The sequence below is a fragment of the Typopeltis vanoorti genome, chromosome 3 (genome assembly GCF_054136105.1).
Source record: "Typopeltis vanoorti isolate ZY-2024b chromosome 3, IOZ_Tvanoo_1.0, whole genome shotgun sequence".
Lineage (NCBI taxonomy): Eukaryota > Metazoa > Arthropoda > Arachnida > Uropygi > Thelyphonidae > Typopeltis > Typopeltis vanoorti.
Window position 1 is genome coordinate 91,891,718 of NC_143551.1, and position 25,498 is coordinate 91,917,215.

Genomic DNA, 25,498 nt, shown 5'->3' on the forward strand with positions numbered 1-25,498 from the left:
CATCGCTTACAGCACCTAAATTCTCAGGAAATCTATCAAGATGACTGTATAGGAAATGAAGCTTTATGCTCATGTTGCAACCTAGGCGCTGGAAATTTTCAAGCATTGTTTCCACTAGATCTTTGTAATTGCACGCTTTTTTGTTTCTAAGAAAATTATTCGCAACCATTGTACACGAAGTCCAGGCCTCTTTCTCAATTTCGTTCATAGAGTTGATGAAATTTGGGTCTCTCATTAAAGTTCTAATTTGCGGTCCATCAAATACACCGGCTTTAATTTTTTCATAACTAAGTCGTGTTTTTCACATATGTATTGGAAACAGTCACCGTGTAAATCTAAAGCTTTAACATACTGCTTCATAAGACCTAGTTTGATGTGTAGAGGTGGAAAAATGATTTTTTCTCTGTCGATTAAAGGTTGATTTATAACATTCTGTTCTCCAACATTTAAGGATATTCTAAGAGGCTAATGTTTCTGATTCCAGTGTTGGTCTCTAGCTCAACTATCCCAGAAGCATAGAAAACACTGAAACTTTGTATATCCTCTTTGAAAGCCAAGTAAAAAGTTCACCATTTTAAGATCCACACAGATGATCCAGTTATGGTCTGTATATTTTAATAACTTCAGAACCTTTTTAATTTCCTCATATGTTTCCTTTAAGTGGACTGAATAGCCAATAGGAATTGAGCCATATACATTCTCATTGTGTAGTAAGACACACTTGAGACTTCTGCTTGAACTGTTGATAAATAAACACCACTCATTTGGATGATATTGTACAACACTCATTTCAGTTAGTAAACCTGACACATTGTTACAGTAAGCAAACCCACACTCGTGTTTCAAATATTGTCCAAGATTACTTTCCCTGCTACGATAAAAAGTTATCTTCGTATCTTGCTCCAGTAAGTTTTTTTCATTTAATCTTGAAGCTAACAATTCCGATGATTCCTTTGATAGGCCCAAATCTCTTACTAAGTCATTCAATTCCACTTGAGTAAAACGTTGGGGTCCAGAACTAGAAATTAAATTTTCATTGTCTAAATCAAAATCCGGGTCTTGCTCTTCAAGAACATCTGGCATATCCCGATCATGCTCGTTCTCAAGTAAAGGAAGTCCTTTATAAATTGGCACGGCTATTTCATTGGAATGAGCAACTGGCCGAATTGCTGAGTCGAGATTTGGATACACAATTTTTTTCTTATTCTTCTTATTATAACCAGAAGTCTGAACTAAATAAAAATAGCAAATATTTTCTACGTGATTTTTCGGTTCATGCCAAATCATTGGAATGCCAAAAGCTAATTTTTGGCATTTTCCCTTGCTCCACTGTCGTAAATTTTCTACACGACTTACACACTTTATTTGGGGCCCATGAATTGTCCTAATCTGCAAGTTTTACATCAAAGTATTCAAAGTACACTTTCTTAACGAAATCAGTGATATTTGTCCTTTGACTAGGAACAGTAAAGCTGCCACAAATGTAGCAGAAGGAATCTACACTATTGACACATTTTCTTAGACATGATGTATTTTCTTCACTGCTGACTAACATGCAATTAACAAGATAAAAAAAACCAGAGACTTTATTGAAACGTTATAAGCGCTCATCATACTTTCACGATCGATTAACGATAGACTGATTTCGATCGTTCTTTGTCCGCTATGACGCATATTGCATTCATTTGTTTTAGGCAGTTGTCATCCCCTACTTTTCATCACCTAAATGTATTAGGTCAGTTATCTGCCTAATACATTTAGTACAAATTAGTAAAAAACAAGTGTCAGATCATAATCAGCAGAAAAAAAATTTTTTTTTTCTTGGCCAGTGTAATCACCCAAATCTTCCTCCACAATCATATCTTCATTACCTTCCCTTACACCAGAAGAGCTGCAGTACAGGCTGCAGCTCTTCTGGTGTAACCTTTGTTTTTTTGATGAAAATGTCTGATGTGTTTTGCTTATTCCTCTTCTTCTTTTCCTCATAAATGTGTTTATAGAAAGCAAACGCATCATGTACTTTCCTTTCTACTAATAAGTAGCATTCAACATCGGGGTCCATGTCTTCAACCATTTTGAGAACATCACTAACTTCAGAGAACATTTCTGCAAGACCCTTCACTGTAAATCGTTTAACTACCTCTCCTTGTTTCTCTTTTTCCTCTTCTGCAACATGCTGTTCCTTCAGTTCGACCAATTCTTCATTGGTCAACTCTTTGGGGCACTTCCTAAGAGTTGAATTATGTCGTCAGCATTCACTTCAAGATTCAGGTTGTTTGTTAGGCACACTGTTTCTTCACTCAATTTACAAAGGTCTTCATTTTTTTTCAAAATGTCCAAAATCATTTACAAACCTTTTTAATGTCTTTTTCCACATGCCACTCATACATTCAGAGATCACTTCGTCCCAAACTACAGCAATATTTTTAATAGCATGATAAATATCGAATGCTTTCCAGAATTGCATGAGAGTCTTGTCGTTTCCTTCATTAGCAGAAATGGCTTGTGAAAAGTTCTTCATAGATAATAAACCTTAAACACTACTAGAACTCTCTGATCCATTGGTTGAATCAATAAAGTAGTGCTTGGAGGGAGCAACATGACCTTGAACTTGGTGAAGATCACCGATATAAGACAGATGACCTGGGGCATTATATAGAATTAATAAAATTTTAAATTCTACATTTTCTTTCATATAATAGCTTTTCATTTCACTCGCATAACAGTCAATTAAGAAGTCCACAAACAATCTTTGAGACATCCACGATTTCATACTGCTCTGATAATGAACTGGAAGAGAATGCTTCCTAATATTTTGAAGGCTCGTGGATTCTCACTGTGCCATATCACAAATGGTTTCAGTTTATCCAGCCATTACTCTCTAACAGAATCGTAATAACAGTTAATCCAGCCATTACTCTCTAACAGAATCGTAATAACGGTCCTTAAGAGATTTGAAACTAGGCATAGCTTTTTGTTGGTGAATGTCTGCTCAGGCATTTTTTTTTTTTTTTTTTTTTTTTTTTTTTTTTTTTTTTTTTTTTTTTTACGAAAAAAGGAAGTCCCATCTATATTAAATATTTGCTATGGCAAAGAATTTCCTCCGTAATAATTTTATCCAAATTCTCTACAAACTCCTTGGCAGCCTCCTCATCTGCACTTGCAGATTCACCATACATTTTCACATTATGCAGCACAAAAATGCTGCTCGATTCTCATGAACCAACCGGAAGAAGCATTGAATTTGTAGTCTTAATCAGATTCTGCTTCTCCTTCAGCATGTTGTAGAGACTTAGTGCCTTAGCAGTTATGGTCATAATGCTAAGGGGTATGCGCTTTTGGTTTAGGTCCTCTATCCATGATGCAAGTAGCTTTTCCAATCACTGATAGGACCTTCTCGTTGCTTCATCACCATCATCGATTTAGTGGAAGCAGGTCCTTTCACAGCCTCTACAATTTTATCCTTATTTTTCAAAATGGTTGCCATTGTATAATGAGACCACCTGAAGTCATGTGTGATGACAATGACTTGGCCTACCAGCTTTATGTTGCTTTATAACTTGCAACTTCGTTTCATGATCAATTACTCACATCGTTTTCTGTGATTCTTCACTAGGTTTTTTAATTGGGCATGTTGCACAAAATATCATGAAATAATTAACGATAAATACACAAATAACATATTTTTCACACACAAAATCAACAGAGGAACTTGAAGCCAAGTGCCAACTGCTGAGGGAGGTTGCCACTGAATGCGCTGTTGGATGATGCATTTTTGCTAAATAAAAACCTTTTCACTTTACGCTCGCTTGCATCTTGTTCGAAAGTATAGTCAAAAATGTTACTTATTCTCTTATGGGATCACGGATGTATCTTCGAAAGGACATACTTCAAGGGATGACTGTATATGTAATTAATCATCCCATAAAATATTTTCAACTATGTCTATGTGTTACTTATTCAAATAGAAAATGCAGTTATCTCTTAATAAATGTATTAAAATCTCACATGGGAATATTATATCCAATAAGGCCAACAGACTTGGAAAATGATATTTACCACTTGGTAAGGCATTAGCCAGAATTTCTTTCTTAAAAAATGCAGAATTATAATGTTATTTCCACTTTTACCAGGATTAAAGAAACTTGAAAGTTGCCAGGAGAACCTCAAATTTATCTTATGGCACTCTAAAAGAGAACTTGCTCATATTATCCATGAAATCTCTTCTTTGGAATCAGACATATCTAATATCCCCAGCGAAGATTTATGGAATCTGATTCTCAATATATATATATATATATATATATATCTAAACAGTCTGGAAAATACATTCTACACAAGCAAATTCAACATCTTAATGATAAATTCAATAACCTACGTTTGCCTTATTCCAACAAACATCCACATAAGTGGTGGTGTAAAATCTTGTATAGGCAGAATTTTAGATTAGATTCTTTCTATACCGATTTTACTTAGGAATTCAAATTAATTTACTATACTTGTAATTTTGTTGATATTTAACTATTAGTTTGCTGTACAACAACAAAAGACAAAGAAAAAATGTCTGAATGAATTGTAACAATAGATTGTTAAGACAAAGAAATATCCCAGATGGGATTAAGAATAAGACCTAAGGCCATTGCACACCGAAGGTCAAGAATGCTCAGGGTCTCACGCCTTAACGCAGCGACCTAAAAGGTGGGTGGAAAAGACCTCTATGAATACCCAGGGGAATAAAATAGTAGCAAGACCCAAGGTCGATTGAGCAAGATAAACGGGGGAGACATTGAGAGAGGAAAAGAGACGGACAAGAAGGGAGTTTTTTCAAGGAAGGTCAGTCATCATGAAGAGGGTTCGTTGCGGAGAAGGTCATTGCTGGATAAGTTCGATTTCGCCCAGATTCTGTTCCGGCTCCCGGTTCGAGTATGTCCTGCTAATTCTAGGTCGAGGGACCCCGTTCCAGCCAACAGATGCTAGATGGATCGTTTATGCAGTGTAGAAGGTAAGTTCTGGATCTCCAGGCGCCAAGGTTCCTGATGATCTCTGCCTGTGGAAGTGCCCTCGTCGATATCGGAAAACGGTGCCCACGTGTGTAAGCAATATCGGAAGGAAGAGGATCATAATGATCTCAAGGATCTACTGATGTGGACTAGATGACAAAATACCAAGTAAGGTCTAATATATGTGATTTAACTAGAGGCAGAAATTGTGGCAGAGTTTGCTTTAGTCGTTTTTTTTTTTTTTGTTAGTATTACTTCAGGACTGAAGGCAATTAGCTAACCATTGAGAATTAATTTGCTTAGTTGTGTGAGATAAGATAGCATTGTTACAAGGTGAAAGCTAATGTGTGTAATGTTATTTATTGTCTAAGCTTGCCTGTGGTATAGTCTGTGAAGGTCTTATTTTGTATGACTTAAGTGTTGGCACAAATATTACCTTAGTCTTAACGGAGAATTGTTGAACTAGATTGGATAATTTATGATCTAAGTTATTACTGCTGAGAAGTATAGAGTCAGGAAATAGATTGTGTGCTTAGTGTTAACTTCATTGAACTTTAATTAATATGAATAAATTGTATTGTTTGTCAAATAACTTGCCTGATTCCTATATACCAATGCACTTCTCATAAAATGACCGAACCTGTGTGACCTAGGGAGATAAGTAGCCACGATTGAAGAATAGAGTATTGCAGTCGTAATAAATAAATAACTTTTTCAGAAATCAATGCAGAAAAATGCTGTTTAGACAAAGGGATTGACTCCAGCCAGAGACAATTCCTTTGTTATAGAATTTCTTGCACGTGATTAAGCATAGTTACGACGTTGAGAAAGGGGGGGGGGGGGAGTCTGATTGAAAGAAAGGATTAACTGTGGTAGACTAAATCAAGCAGCGGATTAAGAACAATGGAGTCACGACTGTTGAGTAGTATTATTATTATTCCTGAAAGCTCCAAGGAGTCCGAAGACTCATCGTGGGAGGACACCTAAAACTGTCTCAACCACTACACCGAACCTCTACTACGAATCATCTCCATCAACGGGATGAAAAACCCTGCTACCCCCGCATGAGATCGACTAACTCACCTTCGATTGAGTATAATAAGTTAAGTGAGTTGAAATAAACCAGATAAATAAGTATATATTTCGAATAAGGTATACAATCAAAACTATAAAGAAAATAACTAAATATAATATGATGGTGCAGATGACACAATATATTACAGTGGGTTGTTAATCTTTGAAATCATCCACTAAGAAGATGAACTGAATGTTCTCACTAGAAGCCACAAATTTTCTATTGGACCACAATATTTCACTATTTGGATTTCGTGCATAATATTGAAGGTACTATCTCTCGTTCAACATGTGATAATAGAAATCAACTTCATTTTGAAGTTGAAAAATGGTTCATAATCCCAAACATTCACCTCTAAACATCCCATATGCAGAATTAAAAAGTCTACGTGGTCTTCAAAAAATAAAAATAAATAAATAAAAAATCATGTTATAAACTAAAGTAGACAAGGGCAATTACTATTACTTTTAATCTTCTGATTATAAACAGAAAATGGATATTACTTAATTAAGGGGATATTAAATTATATCCCCTTAATTAAGTAATGTTTTCCCCTTAATTAAGGGGAATTAAGTTAATATCCCCTTAATTAAGTAATGTTTTCATTGCCGAAATGAAGCTTATTAGCTCTTTATACTTAAGAAAATGGATATATTACTAAGAGATCATAAAACCTACTTGTTAATCAGCAGAGATCCCACCAAGAGTCAACTCATTAACTTCCTTAATGCTTTGTTAGATTATGTATTTTTGCTTAATCTAGATACAGTTCAAAAACTAAACAAACATACTGTGAAAGATCACCTACAATTTATGGTTTACCAAAGTTGCATAAACCAGGATATCCTCTCTGTCTAATTGTGGATTGCATAGGTAGCCTCCATACAAAACTTTGAAGTTTCTTTCAAATCTCTTCTCTTCCTTAACTGGATATTCCTGTTCTATTAAAAATAGATGCGACATTATATCTAAAATTAAAGATTTGAGACTTCATCCACAGATTTACAAATATTCCTCTAGCTGACACCCTACTATTTTTATCATTTAAGTTTCCATCAGATATTCTAGATCAGTGGTTCTTAACCTTTTAGTAGTCGTGGACCCCTAAGTATCCAAATATTTTTGCAGTCCCCTAGTTTGTAGTAATATAATAATAATTAAACTTTTTTTAAATAGTGGTTTTACTTACTGATTATAATAACAAAAAAAAAAAAAAAAAATCAGAAAACAGAAATCAACTTTACTTAAATGTACTTTAATGAGACCTCTGTTGCTGAACACACTACTAATTTTTGGAAGTTTTTCCACTTGGTTATACTATAAATTAAAGATACCAAGAAATTACATACTTGGTTTAATCCTTTATCCAAGTGTAAGCAAAAAAAGTTTGCACCTGAAATATAATCAGGGCAGGGACAACTCATATATAAAAGCTAATGACTTCACATCACTTGCCTTAGTATCCCATAATGCAAAGCACATATCCTTACGGGTATGTATAATCCTTCGTATCACCTCTGGGTCTGGCTCCCACCGACGAGACCCCAATAAAGGTCCAAAGCAGTCTGAGTAGTGACCCTTCCATTAAAGCATAGCATTATACATATCCGTAAGGATATGTGCTTTGCATTATGAGATACTAAGGCAAGTGATGTGAAGTCATTAGCTTCTATATAAGAGTTGCCCCAGTCTTGATTATATTTCAGGCACAAACTTTGTTTGCTTACACTTGGATAAAGGATTAAAAAATTCAGGAAAATAATTCCTAAGTTTGTTTTAAAACTTTATTCATTTAATTTTATTGAAAAGTAATTTTTTTTTTACATCTTGTCATCAGAATTATCATCGCTATTAGACAATATGCAGCAACGTTTGCGAACTGGTGCAAAATCACTTTCATCACCAGATAGTACGAATATCAGATCTGTATGGTAAAAGCAAAGGTTCTTCACAAACAGAATTAGCTTCACCCTCGTTCTGTGCTGATTTTTTTCTTCTGACAATGTAATCAGTGATTAAACTCTGCGATGATGATTTCACTAATTTTTTATATTGTTCTAAAAAAGCTCGCAATCCAGACATACAGTTCTTCAACTCATGTTGGAATTTCAAGGCTCGTTCAGAATTTGTGTCATTAACAAGAAAATCGTTTTCCAATTTATTGCACAGTTCAAGACCTTTTCGAATTATATTTGCGGTGAGGGGGAGAGGTTTTTCTTCTGCTTCACTATCATTTTCTGGATCTTCGATGATATCTAAAGTTAATCGATATCCAATAATATCATCGTCACTTAAGGTATTCCACAAGCAATTCGTCCACATCGTTCTGGCTAAATGTATCAAAACCTTCTCCACCAAATTTCATGTGCCAAAGTAATGATTTCAGCTAATAATGTAGATCTTTGCATAGTTGCACTGTTTGCAACACATCCAGGCCAAGCTGCTTTCCAGCAGGCATTTAAAGCTTGTGGACTTATTCAGGGCCGTGCCAACCCGAGAGTGCAAAGGATGCATCTACATCTTCATGTACAGACAAATCTTCAGTTGCTCGAGAAAATTTCGAAGATCCTTCTTCTTCTGCCATACATTTAACTGAAGATTCTATAGCTGCTAAAAAACAATGCTTAGAAAATTCATCTCTCACCTCTGAAGCTCCCAACAGCTCACTCGGTTCACCAGAAGAAACAGGAGACAAAAGCGTGTGCAATGCAATACAAGTACAACAACTTAAAACTCTCTTATGAATGATCCTTGAGCATGATTTTGATGATCCAGGAAAGCGGCCTTTAAAAATAACAAATCTCAAATGATTCTAATAGATGTTGGACCAAAACAAATATATGATATTGATTTTCCAAAAGATGAAAAAAACAGATAATTTTCAGCAGATTATTACTATAAACGATTAAGTAATAATGAAAAAGATACACAGAAATTGGTTATCGTATTCTAAATGCAAAAATTCAATATATTGTTTTCCTTGTAAACTTTTTAACAATAAAATTAATGCGTTCAATGATGCAATTGGTTATTATGATTGGCAACATTTATCAAGAACATTAAGAGTGCCATGAAAAAAGTGAAGCACATATCAAATGTTACAAGTCATGGATTGATTCAAAAAAGTCATTTATAAATAATAATACAATAGTGCAGTATCGTTGGAAATCGGTAATAAAAAGGATTATTTATACAGTTCAATTTTTAGCAGGAAAAAATTTAGCTTTCAGAGGTAACAGTAATAAACTTTTTGAAGATAGCAACCGCAATTTTTTAAAATTAATAGAAACTAGCAAAATTCAATAATGTAATGGCAGATCATGTAAGTCAAATACAAACCGATAAGAACAAAATGCCACATTATTTAAGCAAAAAAATGCAAAATGAAATAATTTCAATAATAGGAGAAAAAATAAAATCTAATATTGTTAAAATGCTAAAATTAAATAAATATTACGCTGTCATTTTAGACACCACTCCATATGCATCTCACGAAAATCAATTAAGTATTGTAAGATTTGTTTACCTCGATAATGACAACAAGAAAATAGAAATCAGAGAACACTTTTTAGGATTTTATTCAATTATTAACTCAACAAGCAAAGGTTTAACAAATTTTGTTGTAGATTTTTTGCAATCAGAAAATATAAATCTACAATTTATGTGCTCAAGCATATGATAACGGGGCAAACATGAAGGACAAAAATCAGGGTCTCTCTCCAAAAGAGAATATTAGATATGAACCCGAGAGCATTTTATGTACCATGTGCCGCTTATACACTTAATCTAGTTGTAAATGATGCTGCAAGTGTTTTGCGTGAAATAGCAAATTTTTTTTTCATTAATTCGGGAAATATATAATTTTTTTTCTAAATCAGCCTATCGTTGGAAAATTTTAGAAGAGGAATGCCCAAGTTTTACTGTTAAAAAAGTTTGTGATATGAGATGGTCAAGCTGCATAGACGCTGTAAAAGCTTTAAGGTATAATTTAGAAAAAATATACGATGCATTATACATTTTATATCAAGATAAATCAAGAGATAGCAACACAAGGAACGAAGCTGAATCATTAATATTAAAAATTAAATCTTTCAAATTCATATGTTCTCTTGTTATATGGTACCAAATCTTATCAAAAATTAATGTCATAAGTAATTTGATGCAAAAACTGGACGTAATTATGTCTACAATAATGAAAATGTTAATAGACCTAAAAAATTATTTAAAGGATTGTAGAACAGATGAGGCATTCAAAAATATGTTAGGGGAAGCCATTGAAATTGCAAATACAGTGGATTGTGATCCAGTTTTTCCTTGTATTCCAATAGTCAGACCTCAGAAAACAAAAAGATTATTCTCGTATGAAAGTGAAGATGAAGTTATTGAATCGCAAAAACAAAATTTCAAAGTCAATTTTTATTTAGTTATCATTGATATAGCTATTTCAAAACTTGATGAAAGATTTACATTATTGAAAGAACATGATGTTTTTGAATTTTTAAATGACATTTATTTATTAAAACCAATGGAGAAAAAAGAAAAATTAAAATATTGTAAAGATTTTGAGATAAAATTGACAGATGGTAAAGATTTTGAGATAAAATTGACAGATGGTAAAGATTCTGATATAAACTCCTTGGAATTATGCAAGGAAATAGAAAATAGTTTAATCTATCTTAATCCGAATATGAATGCATTTTCGGTACTTATTTTTATTTTTATATATTTATTTTTATTAGTATATATTTTTGAATGATCTTCTTAGTGTTTTCCCCAATTTGTCAATAACACTAAGAATTTATTTAACAATACCTGTGACTGTTGAAACTGGTGAAAGATCCTTTTCAAAGCTGAAAATTATAAAAAATCATCTCCGTAGTACAATGACACAGAATAGACTCAACAATTTAAGTCTTATTAGCATAGAACATCAAATTACTACTAATTTAGATATGGAGGATATAATAAATGATTTTGCTACAAAAAATCATGTCAAGTAAATTTTACATAAAGGCATGTGCAATTAATCTTTGTTTATATTTGAAAAAATGTTAAAAATAACTATACAAAACTATGTATTCTGTGTTTTTAATAGACATGTAACTTTTGGTTAGCATAAATTGTTATTTTATTTATTGTACTAAATGTTACATGCAATTTCTTTTATTTTTTTTTTTAAGGGGGCGACCGATAAAAGTTAGCACAAGGTGGCAAATACCCTTGGAGCGGCCCTGGTCTTAATTCAGTGATAGCAGATGCAACATGATGTAAGTAGTCCAAAATAAAAAATTTTTTTCAAACGTCAGCTACTCATAATGATTCATTATCTAGTTTATCCAATATAAATTGAAAAGTGTGCTTAACATAATATTTTTTAAAAGTAGCAATTATGCCTTGATCTAATGGCTGAATAATGCTTGTTGTATTGGGTGGAAAAAACATTACCTGCACATTTGGATGTTCTAAGTGCGGATGACTTGGTGCATTAACAATTAATAAAACTTAAAATCGAGAGCTTTTTGCTTCATATATGTTTCCACTTCTGGTACAAAGCAATTATTGAACTGTTCAGTAAACACAGTAGTTGTTACCCAGGCCTTTGTATTAGCCATCCAATGTACTGGCAGCTGTTTTAGATCTTTCCTTTTAAAGCACTTGGTCTTAGAAATCGATTTACTAGGAAGGAGTTTCAACATTCGATCTCCTGATGCATTGCTACAAAGTAACAACGTTACTCAATCTTTGCTTGCTTTAAACCCACTTGTTTTTTTCTCAGACTTTGCGATGTAAGTTCGACTGAACATTTTCTTCCAAAACAATCCTGTTTTGTCAGCGTTAAACACTTGATTGGGACAATATTCACCATCTTCAATGATTTTGGCTGCTTCTTCATCTGCAACCTCGCCTGTAATCTTCATGTTATGAAGTGCATTCCTATTTAAAAACCCGGTTAACCATCCTTTGCTAGCTGCAAATTCTTTATCAGCCTGGGAAGCAGAAGTAGAAGACTCCAATTGCTTCATCTGTTCATAAAACCAAAGAGTTTTTCATTTAATCAAATAACCAGTTATAGGAATTCTTCTTTGAGTTAATTCTTCAATCCAAATTACGAGCGCTCATTCCGTGTTTTCTAATAAAGCATCTCTTGAGTATGATGATAATTTGGCACTTAGTTTTGTTCCAGAAATGCCAGATTTTTTTATTGCGACTTCATTTTTTTTAAATTGCTCTTATAGTAGATTCGCCTAAATTAAAATGTTTACCAATCGCTGTAGATCCCTCTCCTTTTGCTAAGCGATCGAAAATTGCAATTTCCATTTCCAAAGAAATTGCTTTTCTTTGGTGCTTTTTTTCTCCATTGGGCCAAATTAAATCTTTAAAATAATTAGCAAACACTAATAAAAAATAAAAAGACAAACAGTTACTGACATGCAAAATTAAACTTCATGAACACTCACTGCTTACATGTTATGCAAGAATATGCTGTAACATGCTGTTCATCATGTACAACGGCAATGAACGAATTGGTCAACAACACGTGAAATCACGTGCTTTATAGGTAAAATTTTCCAACTGTTATACAAGTAAAATAGTTACCACTTTAAAAACTACAATGATCATAAAAGAGAAGTTAATTTTCCGCTATGTAATAATAAACAACTCATCCCACAATATGGATTGATTACCCCAGGGTTTCCCAAACTGTTCTGCAGAAGGTGAATAACTGTTCTGCAAGAAGTTCGCCTGGAATTTGTCATTTCAGTTTTCTAAGCATTTTTCATGAATAAATATGTTATTGTGGAAATATTCTGAGAATAACATTCGTGAATATGTCGAAAAGCTCAGACCCAGAATGTCTAAATAACATTTGTGTAGCAAATGTTAGTTACCAAGCCGTGTATTTTTGAATGTGGAAGTATTCATGAATTATCATTAAATTTCACACATTGAAGCTTTTCAACATTCGGGAAAGGGAATATCGCTGTTTATGACTGGTTGTAAAAGCTGCCTGCAAGCCGATTACAACAATGGGTGGTGTATCCTCTGTTCTTAAAACTGAACGAAATAACATCTGTGTTGCAAATGTTAGTGACCAATCAGCAAGGAAGTAGAAAGAAAATTTTTCCACTGAAATTGAAGATCAAGGTAGTCTGTATCTGGTTCTCAGATCTAGTAATACTGAATACTTTCTTCACAAGTTCATATTGTAGGGTGAAAGTGCTTGTTTCGAAACCGTAGTGCCGTGATTTTTTTTAAAGTAATAGGCCCACAGATTTAAATTTTAATATGAATAAGAGACAAGGGACTTTGTTTAATTTTCCTGTTAAGTAATCTCTTATTGAAGGTGTTTATATTGCAACGGATATTGATTCATCCACCTCCAGCCTACAAAGCAATCACCAGGATGTACAAAAGGAGGGGAAAACTATCAGCACAAAGGAGAAAAAGTCTGCATTCACTCGTAAGTACTTATAATAATATAAATTTTTGGTGATCAGAATGGAATATGTCAATGAAAATCAGCACAAATTAATTTAATGTTTAATTGATGTTTAACTCTTTAACATACAAAGACGTCAGTGACATGTCTTTTGTTTATTGCACCAAAATTGATTTTGACGTATCGCAGACGTTACGAAGTTTGTGTAAGTTTTATCTGTTCCAACTATAAAAATAATTTGTATGTCAAAGGGTTAATTATTAATTAATAATAAAAAATCAGCTAAATTAACAATTAATTATTAATTAATACATTACAAAATAACCAAGGTGTTCCATGAAAATTTCAGGATTTGAAAAGTGTTCCGTTGTAGGAAAAGTTTCGGAAATGCTGGATTACCCTATTATTAGAATGGATTCTCCTTCTGTTAACATGCGCAGAAGTGTCGAAAGGTCTCGTATCTGTGGGCATACGTAAGTTTTGAAGTTATGCACCACATAACTTCAAATCCGCATAAAAAGAGGCCAATGTATATAATTTCTTGGTATCTTTAACTCTACTAATTTATCTTCTTGCTTCGATTGTGTTACTCAATGCTATTATTTTCTGTTTCACAAGTTTACATCATCCATGGAATTATCACTACTTTCACGTGCTCTTTTTGAACTACCAGGTGTATTTATATTTAGGAAATCAAATAATGTTCTTTGTTTGCTCATTTTATAACAGAGTAAAATTTAAGAAATAACAAATCAGTATTACAGCACTGAAAATTTCAAAAAGTAATTACACTCAAGTAGCACTTAACAGCATTAAGTTCTATGCATTCATACTAATATTGTTTAAAACTCCAGAGAAGCACTTCTATCCCACATCCAGTAGGCAGATGTCATGACTGGCAGTGTTATCAGCAGTAAAAAGTCGACTTGTGGCACCACCACAAAAGAAAACTACTGCATTAAACTGCATAATTCAAATTACTAATACAAAATGATATAAGTTTGAAACAATGTAAAATAACAAGCAAAAATCAATTATTTTAAGAGATTTCAAAATTTTAAAAACTAGAAATATTCTATAAATTTTACAGGGCCTCCCCGGTTAAGAATCACTGTTCTAGAACTTTTCTAGCTCGTCATGAATTCTGGATATTTTAGCTGGAACAAAATGCTTTATCCACAAATTGAAGTTATTGTGATGGGTTGTTCTCAATATCTCCCATTCTTGCTAACCTCTATTCATCAGAACAACTAGAAGAGAAAATTTTAACGATTAATCCAAAACCTTCAATATGCCTTCGCTATATTGATTACCCCCCCCCTCAACCGGTCACGACGTCTATAGACGTCGATCGAGCTAAATCTGGATACGAAGCTCCTCTAAAACCCATTGAATAACATGGATAAGAAGTGCAATTTGGTGTCACCATTTCATCCACATTGGCCGGTAGGGAAGTTAAAGGCCTACACATAGCCTTTAAAGGAATGCAGAGAACTCACCAGGGTTTCTGACCTAGTGTTCGATCTTCACCTTTTCATGGCACAAACCGTGTTAGGTACTACCTCGATACTGAATGAACGAGGATGGGCTGGAAATTTGAGATTTAGCCGACCAAATGGTATTCTTATTGGCTTAAACCACAATTTAAAATGATGGTACAATATGACAGAATTTCATGCCATGCTGAGGCATCCAGTTAAAAAAGGCCTCCGCTGTTTTTGCCGGAGAACCAGGGTGAATAGCAAAAAGTCAGTGACTGGAACAAATCCTGAAACACATCCCATCTCAACGTCACCAGCTCAAGAATGGCACTATCAACATAAGAAGCCTGAATGACAAAGAAATCGAGCTGGCTGAGGAATTGGATAAGTACTAGATCGTCATAATAGGGGTGACTGAAACAAAAAAAGACAAAAACTGGTGAGATCTTTCTAAGCAATAAATATAAAATATTATATTCAGGCAATAACAATCAGAACTCTGCCATCGGATCCTTAGGGATCTCATGCCAGTCCCAAGCATGGATAAAGGAGGAGGGTCAGTCAGATGAGCGTTGATGCTCTGACCATAAAGAAATAACAAGATTGTTATCTGATCAACAGGTAAAACATGCTGGCTTGGACGTCGCCTGGATGAATAAGGTCTGCAATACCAATCGAGTGATCAGGGTTGGATCAAAAAGTGGGATACTGAAAGGAAACAAACTGAAACTAATACAACTGTTATCAGTAGGAACATGGAATGAACGGACACTTTGGATGTCAGGAAAACTAGAATTACTTTGCGAGGAAATAAAGAGATATCAATGTGAAAGATGAAGATATTGACTTATTCTACAAAGATCTGACAGAAACAATAAAAACAATACCAAAGCAAGATGTACTAATTATTGAAGAAGGAGATTGAATGCCAAAGTCGGAATACATAATGATGGTTGGGAAAGTATCATAAGCAGTGTCGAACTTTTGAAGGAGCAGATATTGAATCAGATCATAGTTTAGTGATTGCAAACATCAAGTTGAAATTAAAAAGAAAATATAAACTCTATCATCAGAAACAAAGAGACACAGCAAAAATAAGTGAAGCAGAAACAGGAAGAAGATACAGAACAGCGTTAGAAGAGAAACTTAAAAGTTGGTCAAAGAAGAAAATTCAAATCTAAGAGTGAAAGGAGTAATGAAGGCAATAGAAGATGCAGTTAAAGAAACAGTACCAGAAGAAGAGAAGATCAAGAAGTGGATTAGACAAAAAAACACTGAAGTTACTACAGGAGAAGAGAATGTTGAAGATAAGAAGGGATTACTTACTTATCCTCTTCCGTCGAGGATAGGTTGAGTCTTCTGTGTTTCCACAACAACCTCCAGGAGTCTCGGTTTCTTGCATGGCTGGTGAACTGGCTATATGTTTGTAATCCGGAGTTGACCTTTATAAATGTTATCTATTTCGTTCTTGGTCTTTATTCTTCTAATCATGCATACAGAATGAGGTTGGGTAGCCTTTTTGATGGCATTCTCTCGAAGCGTCCGTACTATTGAAGTTGTCTTCTTTTGATCTTTTCTATTAATGAGTCTGTATATTTTAGATCTTGTCTTACAGTTTCATTTGCTTTCTTTTCTGTCCATTTTGTTTTATTTATTTTTCTAAGACATTTCATCTTGAAAGCATCCAGTTTTCATCTCTGTCTTCTTCTTGAGTGTCCAAGTTTCTGAAGCATATAGCACAGTGGGTATTATAATTGCATTATATTATATTCTGATTTGTGTTTCCCCTCTTTCAGAATGGATATAAGGAATTATTTTTCTTCCAAAAAAAGAAGACATAAAATAGAAATTGAGCAGGAAAAATGTATGCATTTACACAAGTTGATCCGATTCCTGGAACATCGATTCAAAATGACTGTTGAGTCAATTTCATGAAATAATTTATTAGAATATGATGTTGGTTCTTACATTGGAGTTTCCGTCACCAACTTTAAAATTCTTTCTTATACTTATGTTCCCAACAAGGACTATGATTTCAAAAAAGATTCTTCTGGAAAGAGACAGTTTAGATTTGCTTAGTTCTTAGAGGAATATTTAACATGGTGGAGTTATTCAAAACTACAAAAAAGGTGTGTTTTGCAAATATTGTGTTTTGTTTGTACCAAAAGTATATCGGGGCTGTCAAGAAGCATTTATAAAAACTCCATTTATAAAATATAAATATTTTAACCAAGCCGCCAAAAATCACATATCATCTCAATGACACAAAGAAGCTGCTATTGATGCACAGAATTTTAGAACAATCCACAAACATCCAGAAAAAGATATAATTTGTCAAATTGATAAATAAATCAATACAAAAAACTATACAGAGTCTAACAGAATTAAATTAAGTTCTATTTTATCTGCCGTTGTATTTTGTGCAACACGTGATTTGCCATTACGGGGGGAAGGAGCGATATCTGGAAATTTACATGATTTCAATTTCTGATCAAAGCGGGAGACTTAATTTTAAAAGATCATTTGATGAAAACACTTGCAAATGCCAGGTACACTTCTGTAAGAACATCAACTAATAGAATTTTGTGAAATGGAAATATGAGAAAGCATTGTATCTGCTGCAAATAAATCTATTGGATTTCAAATCTTAGCTGACGAAACTGCAGATATTGCTGGGATAGAGCAGCTTTCACTTAGCATTAGGTTTGGTGATGAAAATAAAAATATAAGTGAAGAATTTTTAGGATTTACAAAACTCTATGATATGGAGTTAAGTATTAGTATTAGTTCTGCTATTTTAAATAAATGTACTGAATATGGTTTGGACATAAACAAATTAACATACACAAATCAAGGATACAATGGCTGTGCAAGTATGGCAAGAAAGTAAGCTGGTGTTCAAGGACAGATAAAAAGTATATATCCAAAAGCCACTTATGTATATTGTGCTTCTCACAGATTAAACATAGTTGTGAATGACTTACACATTGTACCAGAAGTTCGCCAAACAATAGGAATTATAAAATCTATAGTACAATTTTTTTAGAGAAAGTCCAAAATGAAGAGCCACTGTGCCAACAATTCCTTTACTTTCAGAAACTAAATGGACTTCGAAATATCAAAGTACATTGGTTTTTTCAGAGAATTTTCAATCATTTTCAATAAATTAGAAAAAATGTCTATGAAATGGACAGTATCAACACATCAAGAAGTGCATCACTTAGTAACATCATGTAGTACTTCAATGTTTATTATTTGTTTAAATATAATATTAAAATATTCTACTACTCTCAAACCAATAACCCAAACATTACAACCCATAGATGAAGATTTACTAGCTGCTCACCAACATATTGAGGACTTACTTAAAATATTTGCAATTCATAGGGAAAAATCTGAAGAAAGTTTGAAGAGATTTATAAACTTTCACTAGATATGGCTGAAAAATTAACAATAAAAATACAAATACCTAGACGATGCTCCATACAGAAATATAGATGCAATTATCCTGGAATCACACCTGAAGACTATTATCGGCAATCAATATTTATCCCATACTTAGATTCTTTAATTTTGTCCTTAAAATCAAGATTTTCCTTGGATAACGAAATAGCATTTTCAGTATTTCAGTTTCATCCCAAGAATATGCTAAAAATAGATAAAATAAAGTTCCAAAACAAAGTCAAAAGTGTAAGCGAAAAATACAATTTACAATATATAGAAATAGAGGCAACAACGTGGCATGAAAAATGGACAAATTTTCCTTCGACTGATATTTCCGAAACTTTACCAGAAGTTTTGGAACATAGTGACTATTTCCCATCTATTAATTTGGCAATAACTATTGGTATGACATTACCTGTTATGACATGTACCACTGAAAGAAGTTTCAGCACCTTTACACGTGTGAAAACATGGTCCATTATCTCAGAAACGTGCTTATCAGGTTTTATGTATGATTAGTCTACACAGGAAGGAACTAGAAGAGGAAGTGGTAAAGAAGAAATTTATTGAAAATGTCATCAATAGGTTTGCAAGCAATAAATGGAGAATTCAATTCTTATACGATACATGATAATTGAAATTCTTATTATCTATCTATCTATATATACAAAATTAGAGAAAGAACTTTCTCTAATCCAGAGTATTTTAATAATAAGGTGTGACACCTTTTGACAACTCATATGTGAAAATATGACTTCTGCATTACTTCAACCTTAGTATCACCTCGAGGTCTGGCTCCCACTGATGAGACTTGAATAAAGGTCTGGGTAGTGATCCTTTCCATAATGAATAGCATTATATACTCGTAAGGATATGAGCTTTGCATTATGGGATACTAAGGCAAGTGATATAAAGTCATAAACTTCTTTATACAAGTTGCCCCAGTTCTGAAAATAGTTCAGGCGCAAACTAGTTTGCTTACACTTGGATATAGGATTAAACCAAGTATATAATTTCTTGCTATCTTTAATTTATATTCCTAACATCATTGTAGTCTCCATAATTGACCAAAATGAAGACAGGACTGAGTTTTGGTAGTACTAAAGGTTACAAGGTTGTCCTTATTCCACTGAAATACAAGCTAGGAGATCAGAGTTCAGGACAACAGCCATGGAAGACATTGAAGGTCTTCCATGGCTGTTGTTCTACAGGCTGTCTTTTGGACTCTACTCCTGAATAAACCACTCTCTGATATCTCTCCATCAACCACCTTCCTATCCATCTCACCAACCCCCTATATCCATCCCCATATGATGCAGTTTACTGATTAGAATTCCATGTGATATCCTGTCAAAGGCCTTAGCAAGGTCCAGTAGAATCACTGTAAACCCATTACCCTTATCCAGTTCAGCCATCACTGTGTTATAAAACATGAGCAAGTTACTGAGGCATGATCTACCCTTCACAAAACCATGCTGTCCCCCATACAGTATCCCATTTTCATCTATCCAATCCTGTATTTTTCTCTTGACTATTTTCTCCAAGACCTTGACAATGATTCCTGATATGCTGATCGGTCACTAACATTTGCAACACAGATGTTATTTTCTAAACATTTGGGACTGAAATGTTTTTGCGCCCGATGGATTCCCAAACTCTTGACACCGGAGCAAATGCAGCATCGAGTGGATGTGTGCACAGAATGGAAAGAAAGACTGGAACAAGAAGGCGACAACTTCTTAAAACGCATCATTACAACAGATGAAGCTTGGTTGTATCACTATGACCCTACAATGAAACAACAAAGCAGTGAATGGAAGCATCCATCTCTGCCCACCCCCAAGAAAGCAAAAACTGTAAAATCGGCTGGTAAAGTTATGACCATAATGTTTTTTGACTATGAAGGCATTGTTTACCAACACGCTGTAGAACCTGGGAATACTGTAAACAGCTCACACTATGCGGATGTTTTACAGACAATGGTACAGCATGTCAAAAGGAAGCGTCCATTGCTGAAGAATGGCTTCTTATTGCACCACGATAATGCAAGGCCACATATTGCTGGTTGTGTAGTGGACGTTTTGCAGAAGAACAACATAGATATCCTACCACACCCTCCATACAGTCCTGATCACGCACTGTGCGATTTCTGGCTGTTTCCTCAGCTCAAGAAACCACTAAGAGGCCGCCATTTCGAAAGCAACAAAGCATGTGTAAAAGCTGTGGAGGCGGTTTTGAAAGAACTCTCAAAAAAAGGACTTTCACATGTGTTTAAGAAGTGGACGCAACGTTGGGACAAATGCATCGCGTCTCACGGTAGTTACTTCGAAAAAGACCATATAAATGATGACGATTAAAGGTAATCTGTTTTCTGTATAAATATAGTCTTAACTTATTGAACAGCCTGTGTGTGTATATATATATATCTAAAATCTCTTCCTAACAAGCTTCCCTTCCAAATACTTTCGATGTCAGTTCTTCTCTTGGCAACTCAGACTGCAATCTCATAAGTTTTCTTTGCCATGGAATAACCTTCATCCAGCAGCTCTGATCTCGTGTCCTTTGGCACTACAAGGATGCCAAATGGATGACCTCCATGACTTCTATTCCATCTCTTCCTTTCCATGCCCAACTACTACTTCTGGTCTACTGATCAAAACTGCCTAGACCAAATAACAGAAATCATCCTCACAAGAATGAAGGCCCTCATTCCACCCAAAATCCCTGGCCACCATTCAAGCCTTCGTTTCCCCCCCCCCCCCTCCCCCCAAAAAAAGTGTGCTGATGCAGTACTTTGGCATGCTCTTTTGAGAACCAAGAATTGTACAATTTGGTACAGAATAACAGTGCCACTTAGCATACCACAAGTGACTCAAGAGCAAAACTCCAGCAGCTCATCCCACCTATATCGCAACTTGCAACAGCTGTAAAAAAACACAATCAACAAGTCTGAACTGGATTTTGAAAAACCAAATGCTGAAAACTTGCCTCTTATCAACATGACATTCGAGCTTTTTGTTCTCTTGCCAAGGCCTCTGGGCACAACTTCTGTCCATCCATCCATGTTTCCACCAATCTCACATCTAGATGGTTTCTTCCCAAATACAAGACAGACTTACTGGCATCACACTACTCTTCCATTTCCTGTATAGATGACCAGGACAAAGTTATCGAAAGAATCCTTAACAACCTGAACATGAATATGGTATCCCACCTATTATGTTAAAAATGCGTTCAAGAACTAATACCATCCTATATCACCTCTTCAGTCTATTATCTTGCTCATTCTAAAGAAAGGTAAAAGTCCACCAACAAACTACCATCTAATTGCTCACTTTTGTTCTCTTAAAAACTATGGAGAAGGTAATCAATAGCAAACTTTTGTTCTACCTAGCAACTTGTTAACAAATCAGTGAACAGTGATTCTGCTATGCTCAATCCATAGCTGATCTTCTAGTCTTCACCACCGATCTCTGGGCTCAATCATTAGAAAAGGTTTGACTCGGGTACCTACTTAGAAAACTGTTATTCTATGATTGATCTCTTTCCATCTTCTGCAACTGAATCACCAGCTTTACACTGGTTGCTCACTATGAGTCATGGTAGATAGTTTCCTCCTCAGATTTCCTCACCAATGCAGGGGTACCCCAGGGTTCTGTACTTTCACCTATTCTCTTCTTTCTGTATATACTTGACCTGCTCTCACAGATTTCAAATCCATAGCTCGCAGATGACAGTACATTCTATTCGATGGTAGGGAGGGCCAAAATTGCTAATGACTTTATGTGCAGATTATGCAGGAGGAGTGGTGTGGAATTAGTGGATGTGTGGAGTGAGTTTGATAGGCAAAAGGATTTATATAAGATTAATGGTTTACATTTGAATGGATTTGGTGTACGGAGACTTGAAAAGGTGTTGTTGAATGAAGTGGATGTGCAGAATCAGGAAAACTAGAGTTATTGGGGGGGGGGGGGGGGGTAGATATGCAGACTTTAGGGAGACAGTTGAGTGTATGAATGTGTGTAATATGCCGGAGCGAGTACAAAGGACAAAAAATCAGAATGGGATAGTCAGTATAAGGCATCAAAATAGGGATGGGACAAATGGGCTTTTGCAAATCATGTATACTAATGCCAGAAGTATTAGAAACAAGAAGGAAGAATTTTTGGCCTTGGTTGGCACTTCCAGGCTATTGGCATTAGTGAAACATGGCTGACAGAAGATGATATAGCTATTGAATGTGAGGGGTGTGGTGTGTTCAGAAGTGACAGGGAAAATAAAATGTGGGGAGGAGTGTTACTGATGATAGCTGATGAGCTACAGCCAAGGAGAATAGAAGTGGAACTGCAGGATAAAGAAAAGAGCACATTTGAGGCTATTCGGTGTGAGATTGAGGCTTAGCAGAACAAAATATACAGTTGGGTGCTGCTATAGACCAGGTGATGGAATAGATGGTGGAGATAGTATGCATAAGCAAATAGAAGAAATGAGTGGAAAGAGGGTAATTATTATGGGAGATTTCAACTATGGTAACATTGATTGGAAGGAGAGGACACATGGAAGGAGAGAATTGGATTTTATGCGGTTATTAAGGGATAACTATCTGCGACAGCATGTAATGGAAAATATTAGGGGTCAGAGAGTGCTTGACCTAGTAATTGCATTTGAGAATTTGGCTGTAACAAATATGACCACGTTGACACCAATTGGTGAGAGTGATCATAGGGTCTTGACTTGGGAGGTGGCTAAAGGTGTGGAATTTACAATTAAGACAGGGTACATGTGGAATTATCGGGCTGGTAATATGACAAGCTTAGGAGTTTGATTGGTTAAGTGCCATGGCATGTAAAACTGCAAGGGCTAGAAGTTCATAGTGCATGGGAGGCAGTTAAGAAGTGTTTACATGAAGCAATAGCTGACTGTATACCTAGATTCCGAATAATAAATTAAGTAGGGGGTAAATGGATGAATAACACCATTAAGCTTGAGCTGTAAAAAAAAGAAACAACTGTGGAAGGAATTTAAGGAGAAAGGTGACCGGCAGGCACACGACCAGTATAAAGCGCAGGCCAGAAGGGTAATGAGTGTGGTAAGAAAAGCAAAAGCGGATCATGAAAGAACATTAGCCATGCAGGCTAAAGAGAATCCCAAACAGTTTTTTCAATATGTTGCAAGTAAAAGAAAAAATGTATATGGCAGAATGATTTTAAAGAATGCCTATGGTAGGGAGGTAACCAAATCAGTTGCTATAGTTGAATTACTGAGCGAGTACTTTGCAAGAGTATATCATCCAGGTGGTGACATTGCAGGAATGAATGAACCAATAGCTTATACGGGAATTGTGGTGAATGAAGTGGAGGTGAATAATCTATTACAAAACCTCAATGCCAATACATCTGTGGGATTGGATGGTATACCAGTTTGTGTTGTACGTGAAGTGGCTAAAGAATTGTCAATGCCCTTGACCATTTTGTTTAATTTGAGTCTCGGGTCTGGGTTAGTCCTGAGTGGGTGGAAAGAGGGGAAAATAGTTCCCCTCTTTCCACCTTCCTATCCATCTCACCAACCCTATATCCATCCCCATATGATGCAGTTTACTGATTAGAACTCCATGCAGTATCATCTCTCTCTCTGTGTGTGTGTGTGTGTGTGTGTGTGTACACATTTTTTAATATCACTAAATCACAAAATCATTTTGTAATTTGAATCAAATTTACCAGTATAATTCATCTAATGTAACATAAATATCAGATGGCAATGTTGATTTTAACAAACTATTTAGTAATAAATTAAAGACTTAATTCGGTATGTTAGTCAAGTAAATAATTGTTTAATATCCAACATGTTTCACTGACTAATATCTGTCAGCATTTTCTGGGATACACTGGTAAGCAATGGAAAGTAACAAAAACTAGGAAACCAACCGACAATTCTAAAAATTATATAAAGTTATCATTGTGCGGGATAGAATATGCGTGTCGCAAGTAAGTTTTTTTGTTGAGATATTTATTGTAATTTTCATGAAAGTTCATTTCTTTTTGGTTGAATGATCTGATTAGAGTTTTCCATATATCTGGTAGGATTAGGCCTTGAATCTTATTTAGGTTACCTGTTGAACGAGCGACAGTAGCAGCTTCTAGGGCATATGACTCATATCCCATTCAATATTATGGTTGGTAGAGGCGAAGTGAGAAGAAAGGCCTGATATATCTTGTCTGTTATTCCTTACATAGCCTATGTTCTTTCTTTCTTGTTTTAAAACTTCTAGATGTCTGTCCGATGTAATTAATGCCACATGAACAGGGTATGCTGTAAATTCCAGAGTATTTGTAGAAAGGATGGTTATCTTTTGGGGATCTTATAAACTTTTGAATGGTCTCAATAGGTTTGAAGGTTACTCTGATATCATATGGTTTTAGAAGATAAGCTAATTTTTTGGATATGGTACTAACAAATGGAATTATTATAGAGCTGATGTATTGGGTTTCATCTCGTTGTCTTTGTGGTATGTCATTAAAGAGAATCTTGTTGATGAGGCTTGTAGGGTAGCCATTTAGGGATAGATCTCTGGATATTTTCATTAATTCTTCTTTTAAGTTGCCAGGATCTGTGGTACACTGTATAGCTCTTTTTTTTTAAGCATATGGATAATGCTGAGACGAGTTGAAATGGAGGTAGTGTCTAGTATTGGTAAGTTTTCTATATACTGACAGGGTGATGTTATTGTCAGTTTGTTTCTTAATAATGATGCCTAGGAATGGAAGTTTATTATCTTTTTCTAGTTCCAATGTGAACTTGATAGTGTTATGGAAGCAATTAATTTTGTTTAGATAATCCGTTAGTTCTTCTTTTTTGTGATTCCAAATGATGAAAATATCATAAACATACCTTTACCGTGTGGTTGGTTTAGGGTTAAGGGTCAAGAAATAAAGTTCATAAACTATTTAGTATTTAAGTGCTATTCTTGCATACTGTTCTAAAAATACAACTGCTTCAAAATACAGTATTCTTCTTAGTCTGGAACTAATTGCATAACCACATGTCAGAAAACATGGCT

General features: G+C 34.7%; 1 protein-coding gene across 1 annotated transcript in view; it reads right to left on the reverse strand.

The window, feature by feature from the left end:
- The window catches only part of LOC150108383 (uncharacterized), a 292,228-nt gene that overhangs the window by 161,811 nt on the left and 104,919 nt on the right, over positions 1-25,498 (reverse strand). The window lies entirely within an intron of this gene.